The following is a 9,090-nucleotide window of genomic DNA, read 5'->3' as shown; positions in this document are numbered from 1 at the left end:
GCAGAACAATCTGGACTTTTAGTGTCTGATAGCACACAAATACAAGCCACAAGGAACCAAGGCAGCACGGAACAAGTGTCAGCTTAACCTAATAAGACAGACAGGATTGCTGGTCTGTCAGCAGCTTCAGGAGACAAATTTGTCTCATCTACAGATTTCTCTCAAAATGTATTAGGAAGGGGGAGTCCAATGGCCACTAGTCGACCTAACATTAACGTGACACGGAGGACAAGTGAAGCCGTCACTTCACATGATTTAAATAAGTCATCATTTGAAGATTCAGAGACTTTTGTCTCTTCTGGCGTGAATGGAAATCATTCACTGAATACGTCATCAGGTGAAGCTTCAGAGACTTTTGTCTCAACTGACGTGCATACACAGAATCTGGTACTGATGGGTGGAAAATTCGGTGGCGTTCCAGAAACTAATGACTCGTCTGGAGTGAATATGCGAAATGTGACAGACCGTGATTCACCTGGTAATATTCATCTACCTGACAACATTGCTACGGAAAATTTCTCGGAAGTTTTATTACCGGCTACAGAAAATAATGAAGTTGTCAGTGACATTTCTAACACGACTGTTGGAAGAAGTGCTCGGTCACGAGTTCCTAATACTCGGTTAAGAGATTATGTATGTAATACTATCGAAATAATAGATCCCGACTCCTCCATTCCTCACTCATCAATGTCCTCAGGTACGCCTTATCCCATAGCTAATTATGTGTTTTGTGCAAATTTTTCTGCTAATCATACTCGTTTTTTTGCGGCGATAACTATTCTTAAAGAACCTACGAGTTATGTAGAAGCTGTTCGTCTTCCGCTTTGGCGCGTAGCTATGTCTAAGGAAATTGGTGCCCTTGATAAGAATGGCACGTTATCTATTACTGATCTGCCGCCAGGGAAGAAAGCTGTTGGTGGTAAATGGGTTTACAAAATTAAATATAATTCTGATGGTAGTGTCGAGCGATACAAGGCTCGCTTGGTTGTTCTTGGTAATAGACAAGTTGAAGGGGTGGATTATCATGAAACATTTGCTTCCGTAGCTAAAATGGTTTATGTTAGAACATTTTTAGCAGTCGCAATTGCTCGTGATTGGGAGTTACATCAAATGGATGTTCATAATGCTTTTCTACATGGGGATCTTGATGAGGAAGTATATATGCAACTTCCTCCAGGATTTTCGACTAATTATCCTGGTAAAGTGTGTCGACTCCATAAATCTTTGTATGGTCTTCGTCAAGATCCTCGTAATTGGTTTGCTAAGCTTGCAGGTGCTCTTAAGGCTTTTGGATTTGTACAGTCTTATGCTGATTACTCTCTGTTTACCCTACGACGAGGTGAGAACTCCATTAATGTACTTGTATATGTGGATGATTTAATTATTGCTGGGAATAATTCCGCTGCTATTACTGCTTTTAAAGCATATTTAAGCCGTTGCTTTCATATGAAAGATTTGGAAAATCTCAAATATTTTCTTGGTATTGAAATGTCTCGAGGAGCTGATGGTCTGTTTTTATCTCAACGGAAATACACCTTGGATATTCTGTCTGAGACTGGATTTCTTGGAGCCAGACCAGCTTCTTCACCCATTGATCAACATCATCGTCTAGCTCTAGATGATGGACCTCTCTATTCTAATCCATCTCAGTATCGTCGGCTTATTGGACGTTTGATTTATTTGACTATTACACGTCCTGAATTGTGTTACTCGGTGCATGTGTTAGCTCAATTTATGCAGTCTCCTCGGAGCTGCTCTTCGAGTTCTTCGTTATCTAATGGGCCATATGGGTCAAGGGATTCTTTTACATAAGGATAGTGCTTTCCAACTTAATGCTTATTGTGATTCTGATTGGGCCTCCTGCCCACTTAGTCGTCGTTCGCTTACTGGTTATTTTATATTTTGGGGAGGCTCACCTACATCTTGGAAGACAAAGAAGCAACGCACAGTATCTCGTTCTTCTGCTGAAGCCGAGTACCGTTCTATGGCTCATACTTGTAGTGAACTCACGTGGCTAAAGGAATTATTGAAATCTCTAGGTGTGTTTCACTCTCAGCCTATGCGTCTTTACTGTGACAGTCAATCCGCACTTCATATTACTGCTAATCCTGTTTTTCATGAACGCACAAAACATATTGAGATTGATTTTCATTATGTACGAGATCAAATTCAGTCTGGCGCTATTATTACTTCTCATGTTCGCACAAACGCGCAGCTTGCAGACATTTTCACCAAAGCTCTGGATCGTCCTCAGTTTGAGTTACTTCTTCGAAAGTTGGGCATTCGTGATCTTCATGCTCCAACTTGAGGGGGAGTAATAGGAGATATTGTGTATTTATGTAGATATTGTTTATATGGTTAGGAAATATAATAGTTACGAAAGATATTATTTTGAGTTAATGCTAGCCAAATCTGTTTTTGGTTATCTTCCTATTTAGTCTAAGGGAATACTGATTTTGTAACCAAGCTTTTCAATAATAAGAAATCTTCATCTTCTCTACCTTGTCGTTTCACACGTTCATGTTGTCACGTAGTTGTCAACCCGCCAATCACGTATTATTACAGAAGAGATCTTCACCTTTCAGTTGACGCAAATTATTGGATTTTAAAAATCTTTCTAAATGCCCAATTTCTGTGTGACTAACAAGTGGAAATGGTTCGGGTGTTTCTTCATAGTTAGTTTTCTGAAGGTTCAAGGGTTTGGATGGCTAATGGAAGTTCAGGTAATAATAGTGGGACTATGTCTGATATGATTCGTACTGCAGGATACACACTCTGGCACATGGAAGATGAGATGTGCTATCATATTTGACAACGCATTTTCAGTTAGATAATCTGGTTACAAGAATAAAGATGGATATTATAGATTGGAAAGAAAATAGAAGAAGATTGATGTCTAACAGAATTCTGACTAGTCTATCTGTGACTGAGATTCCATGGACTGTACCTCAGTCCGGATATTATAAAGTTAACTTTGATGCCTCTTTTTATAAGTTGAATAAACTGAGATTCCATGGACTGTACCTCAGTCCGGATATTATAAAGTTAACTTTGATGCCTCTTTTTATTAGTTCAATAAAATTATGGGAGCTGGACTAATAATAATTGATGATGCAGGTGGATTTCAAGGGGCAGGGAACATACCATCAGTAGCAGAAGATGAGGAGCAGGCGGACACATTAGCTGCATATGAAGCAATCAAGATGGCAAGGACGAAAGCGATTACAAATTTACAACTGGAGGGAGATTGTGTTGGTGTAGTCAATGATCTGAATGGAAAACAAGGCTCTATAAAGGTGGACAACTAATTCAATTATCAGACTGTCTTGAAATTTTAAACTATTTTAACAAGTGGTCTGTTTCTCTTGTTTCAAGAGAAACAAATAGTGTAGCCCATGAATTACCTAAATGCAAGTAGTATTGTCCAGTCTATTTTCTGGGATGGTAGTGCCCCAGTATGGTTAAGAGTCTCTCATTAGAGGAAAATTCTATAACAATTAATTGCTTTATTGAAAAAAAAAAAAAAAAAAAAAAAAAAACAAAAAACAAAAAAAAGGAGATGGGAGCATGTCTTGGTGGCTACCAGTCCACCCAAAATTGTACCCAAGTCTCCAATGCCAACCACCAGTAAACCCACTATAATATTAATAATTGTAACATACTAACATCTTAGCAAAAAAAACATCTTAAATTTAACAAAAGTGTATGATTACATAAACAAAATCATCAGAATTTCCACGGATCTACCAATCTCAACAAACTTCCAGTTGTAGCATCTAGAATGCTAATGGCTCCAAGAACTTCCAACTGATCTCTCATCCAGTTCTAACATTTTTTATTTATTTTTTATGGCACCAGAGAAGCTTATATAGAAAATATAGTTCTCTAGAAATGGGAACTTACAAGAATTTCAAGTCAAAAATAAGAAGTGCATCCTCAAAATCAACCAAAAGGACTACTTTAACTTGCGGTTGCAGTAAATCTGTAGGACATGGATTGGTCTCAATAAAATTTAACAAAAGACACGATGCTACAAAAACTGCAGTTTCAGCCTCTGGTGCTGCATTCTCAGCCGGCCTATCTAGCTTCACATCGACAACCTCAGAGTAGTCACCATGAACCTCCATCAACTTTCCAAGATCGAACTCAGGAGCCTTCAAGATCTTGACCTTCCTACTAACACATTCTACAATGGGTAAATGCATGATGTAGCTTTCTCAATCTCCTTTCCAATCATCGAAGCGGTGAATTTTCCCATCAACTCTTTAAGATACATGAAGAGGCCTGGTTTACCATGATTTCAACCATCTTGCAACGAATCTGTCGGATATGGCTAGATTGAGCATAACAGGTTCTCAAGACTTGTTTCTCTCGCCTCATTGTGAATCCCATGCAGAACACCCTCAAGGTGAAGTTATCTGTTGTCTTAACATCAACAAGGGCTTCAATAAATGTGTGACACTTTCCTGCAAGACATCTCAACTTGTCTCTGGTAAAATCCATTCCCCAGAAATTGGTAAGAACATTGTTTCCTTGAACATCCTCAACTCCAAGTCTGAAGTTCTTGTATGATTGATCCTTATTAAGATGAGCCAACGAAACCTCAAACACTCAGTGCCTGAGTCCTTCAGAAGCAATCTTAGTTCCCCGAGTTTTACTGACTTGGGTTTTCCCAACACTCCTAACAGAGAAGAGTGATGGTGCTTTGATATCATACCACCAATCCTTCTTTGCAAATGGATCAACAGTCTTCTTCTTTCCTCCCTTCTTTTCCTTTGCAATCCTCTAGTTCTTCCCGACCGCCATTTTCAAGTAAATTGAAGAAGCTTCTTCTTCTTCTGGTTCCTAGTTCTAGGGTTGATACTAGAGTGGCTAAGTTCTCTCGACTCCACCTAACACCGTCAATCCAGTTCTAATACAAACTACTTTCATCACTGCCCATATGATTCAGGGGTAACTGGGTTTCCTACTACGCCCCAGCTTCCCTCACACTAGATTCAAAGAGTTGGAAACTCCAGTTGGTATGTAAACTGCACAGGGTAGCAACAGAAGTTCAAAAGTCTGAAAATAACAAGTAGTTTCAAAGTTTATAGATACTGTGTCGTCATAGCGATACGTACACATGTTTGCTATTGGAAAACATAGTGCAGTAAGTGCGAGCACAAAGTGAAATATGCGAGACAGCCCCATCTTTGTGAATTTCAGTAAATTTTAGATCAAGGTACCAAGCGAAGAAGGAAAAAGCAGTAGCAGTAACTATTTGGATGACCAGTACCCCAATAGCAAACAGTAGCAAGTGCTTTGCTGCCCTAGTGTGTTTGATTTAGAGCAACAAAAAGTTTAATTCCTTCTCTGAGCAGAATGCATCACCAGTTAGCAGAAGCTGCTCTTTCCAAACATTGAAATAGAAATATTGCACTGTTTTAATTTACTAATTCTGCCAGATATTTATGATTATGTAATTCGCTTCCGGCACTGCTTATTAACATCTAATTGTGCTTCCTCTATACCTATGTGGTGTATGAAGTGCATGAACAAATAACTTACTGACACGGCCAGCGTGTCTTATTTCTAATCCTAGCTAATCGTATGCATGCGATTTGTGCACTTGCCCACCCAACATGAAGTATATAAAGTATAAAACTTCTGGTTGATTGGTTAAGACTGCAGAGTTTACTATTTGTAAAGTTCTATATATAGTACTCTGTAACGCATCATAAATGTCATTCACAAACCCACGAGTTTTCTTGTTAATACACTTGCTTCATTTGGATGTTCACATTATGCGTTAGCTCAAATTAGTGTTTAGACAGATTAAACGAAGCAACAAACGGAAACTAAAAGGCTAGATTCCTAGAATACATAGGCAGTCCCGTTAATGTTATGGTTGACATATTTCTACATTGCAAAAATGGCTACATAGCCTATATGGTTTCCCACATTGCAACAAAATATTTTCACATGACTCCCTTAGAGTTTAAGATCATTGCTCGAGATCTCTGAGATTCGTGTTTACAATTTTGTCACAAAAACCACAAAACCTTTTACAGTTAAGCATATCGAAATAATATTGAAAAGATGCAACTAATGGGCCTGGACATACCTAACTTCATTTCTAGCCTGCTGAAATCCGAATTGCCTCCATAGTTAATGCAATTCACTTTACAATTTCGCCACCCTGAAAAAACGGTAACCAACACAAGTTAGCCTCGTATTTGCAGCAGTAAGAGCAGTCGCAATTCAAAGACCAAAAAACCAAGTTCTATTCAGGTAATTAACCAAACAACGAGCAAGTGACTCTATCTGGTCATCACATAGTTGCTTCAAAATTCTCAAATATCCTATTTGAAGGCACCACTGGACTTGCCCTTACAATAGTTAAATTGCTGTCAATGCCACATTCCAAGTATGAAATGAACGATTAAAGACAAGCCTAACAATATTTCTTTCAAAACCTAGATTACAGTCTCTGACATGAACTAGTTAACAAATTAAGAACATAACAATATTTGTTTGAGTTGTAAGGCGGACAGGGAAAGAGAACTGATTCAACAGCAAAACTACGGAGGGAGATACAAATTCATACCTAAATAGCTTTCAGATATACAACACTTGCAACATTTAATCACTTATCCAAGTCTTCATTATAGGATAATTTACGAGTTTATTTTGATCGAAGTAGTTCTATCAAAGACCAAAAGATGTATCATCAAACAAAGAACATTTTTATAGATGAAGTAAATCTAAACTGAATATTTGTAAATTGTAATAGTAATTAAGCTCCAAATAAAGAAATTTTTCTCTAAACAATTGAAATGAAAGCTCTGAATTGATCACTCTATGTTCAGATAAAAGAGAAAGTTACAAGTACAACCTACCCGAATCAGATACGAATACACCCTGAAATATCTTTAACTAAAACCAATTGCATGGGTTGAGAAACTTAACCACATCTTTAATTTTCTGCGGATCTACAATTCAGCAGTTGTGGCATGTGGTGCACACTTCAGTCAAACGATGATTTTTGGACCCTTTCGCTAACGCCGTTGTGATGTTACTACCCTTATCAGACATTCAAAACAACTTGGATTTTAGGGGAAAAGTTAGTTTCAAAGATCTGTGACTCTCTTCTCTATGATGATCTCCAAGGTATAGGTTCCCACATATAACCAAAACTCGGATCATAATAACCCCCATCTGATTCTGAAAACTGCAAGCAGGACTCCAGTTACTACTGGTATTTCCTTCCGCCTCACTCACCTACACTGGTAGTTTCCTCCACTCTCACTCTCTGTATAAAATCTATACCAAAAAATAGGGTTGGGGTGATTTATAAAAACATTTCCGTGATCGACTAAATTACCCTTAAACTAACCCAACGGATATTTGGTTGCAGCTCAGTAAGCAGGCCCTATCATGCGTATCACGGGAGATTAAATCGCAGCAGTCGAAAAAATCCGCAAGAGTCTCCAATTGATGCATAAGAGCTACCACTATGGTGGAAGGCATCCCTTCCCTATCCCTCGTATATGGGGAAGGGATGGCACAAGGAAGCAAACCTTGCTATGGCGACTTGTTATCCCTTCCCTACACGGTAGGGCTACTCAGTAGCTGTATCAACAGTGCCAAACGGCTACTGAGTAGCCGTTTTGTAGGTTTTAGTCATCAGAAACCAGCTCGGGCTCCCCACTTCTTCTTCTTTTTTAACTTTTCATCCTCTCAAAACCCTTTCAAATCCCTATTACCCTGGTTCGATTTTTATATTGATTCATTGTGATTCTATGGCTTAAATTAAAAGGGTTTGATCGTTACTCCAAGGTGAATCAAATTCATTCTTCATTTTCGAATTTCATCCAAAAAATCATCTAAGGTGAGTGATTCTAATGTTACAGTTTAAAATTAATTTCATTTTGATTTCGAATTTGATTTTGATGAAATTGTAGATATTAGGTTGGTTAGGTATGTCGTATGCAATTCAATAATGTAATTAAAACATATATTTAGTGAAAAATCCATGATGTATTGTGTGTTTCGTGATTTATGTTGAATGAAATGTTTGAAAAATAGAATATTAATGTAGAAAATTGATTGACATGTATTTATGTATGGTATACACAAATTAATATTGTTTTTGTTGTTTGCAAAGGTGCATAATGAGTCTAATGCGTGCTTATGTGAGAGTTAAATATTGAATCTATTTGGATTCCTCTAGTGATGAAGAAGAGAAAGCTTTGCTAATGTTGTAGATGGGGAAAAACGATTTGCTGGTTTTTAAGGAATTGAGGAGACGACCGTACGGAGGAGACTCCTCGAACCGAGCGAAATGTTCAACCTCACACAGATGCACCGCTGCAAAGGGGGTGATTTAGATTCGAGAGATCAATCTGTAGTACTCTGGCCTAAATCAAGACAATGACAGTTCCAGAGTAAATTCGGTCACAAGAGAGGATGGGTTGATCTGTAGGAGGGAAGCTGAGAAATGTGTGGAATCAATGGTAATCAAAGATTGTGGGTGTGTGAATTCCGAATACGATAAGCTCTGAGTGATTGAAATTGCTCAATTGAGAGTAGCTGCTCAATTTATGAGTTGATGATCTCGTGTTGTCGATGAGACGTGAGATTGATGATACTGATGATTCAATCATGATTCAGAGACTTATTTATATTACTGGAATTTTAGACCCCATGACCCCATGAAGTGTGACAGTTGATGGAATCAAGAAGTGGGGAAGTGGAGATCGTGTTTGAAACCAGTTGCTCAACGTGTGGAGACTTGATCGATTTTCCACCCACTACCTCGTGAATTCCTTCAACTGATTGCACGACTTGCTCATATTCCATCGTGTGTTTGAACACACGTGCCGTAGACCGCCAGACCAAAACCCTAAGTGATATCCCCCAAAGTGACACGATTGACGTCTCGTGGTATGTTAGTCAATTGATGACTTCGTGGTTTGATGGGACGATGAGTCCATGTAGTTGCTGAGTTGAACATGATGTTCTGAAACTCACGAGTTGAACATGTCATGAGACAGAGGTATAGTTCTTACGATGAAGTGAGCAAGTATTGCTCATGTGATAAATTGTTGA

General features: G+C 38.4%; 1 pseudogene; it reads right to left on the bottom strand.

The window, feature by feature from the left end:
- Nucleotides 1–3,669: 3,669 nt before the first annotated feature.
- LOC113357993 lies at nucleotides 3,670–7,416 on the bottom strand (annotated as a pseudogene).
- Nucleotides 7,417–9,090: the final 1,674 nt, after the last annotated feature.

The sequence above is a fragment of the Papaver somniferum genome, chromosome 3 (genome assembly GCF_003573695.1).
Source record: "Papaver somniferum cultivar HN1 chromosome 3, ASM357369v1, whole genome shotgun sequence".
Taxonomy (NCBI): Eukaryota; Viridiplantae; Streptophyta; class Magnoliopsida; order Ranunculales; family Papaveraceae; genus Papaver; species Papaver somniferum.
The sequence above is the reverse complement of the archived record's forward strand: the minus strand, read 5'-3'. Positions and strand labels throughout refer to the sequence as shown.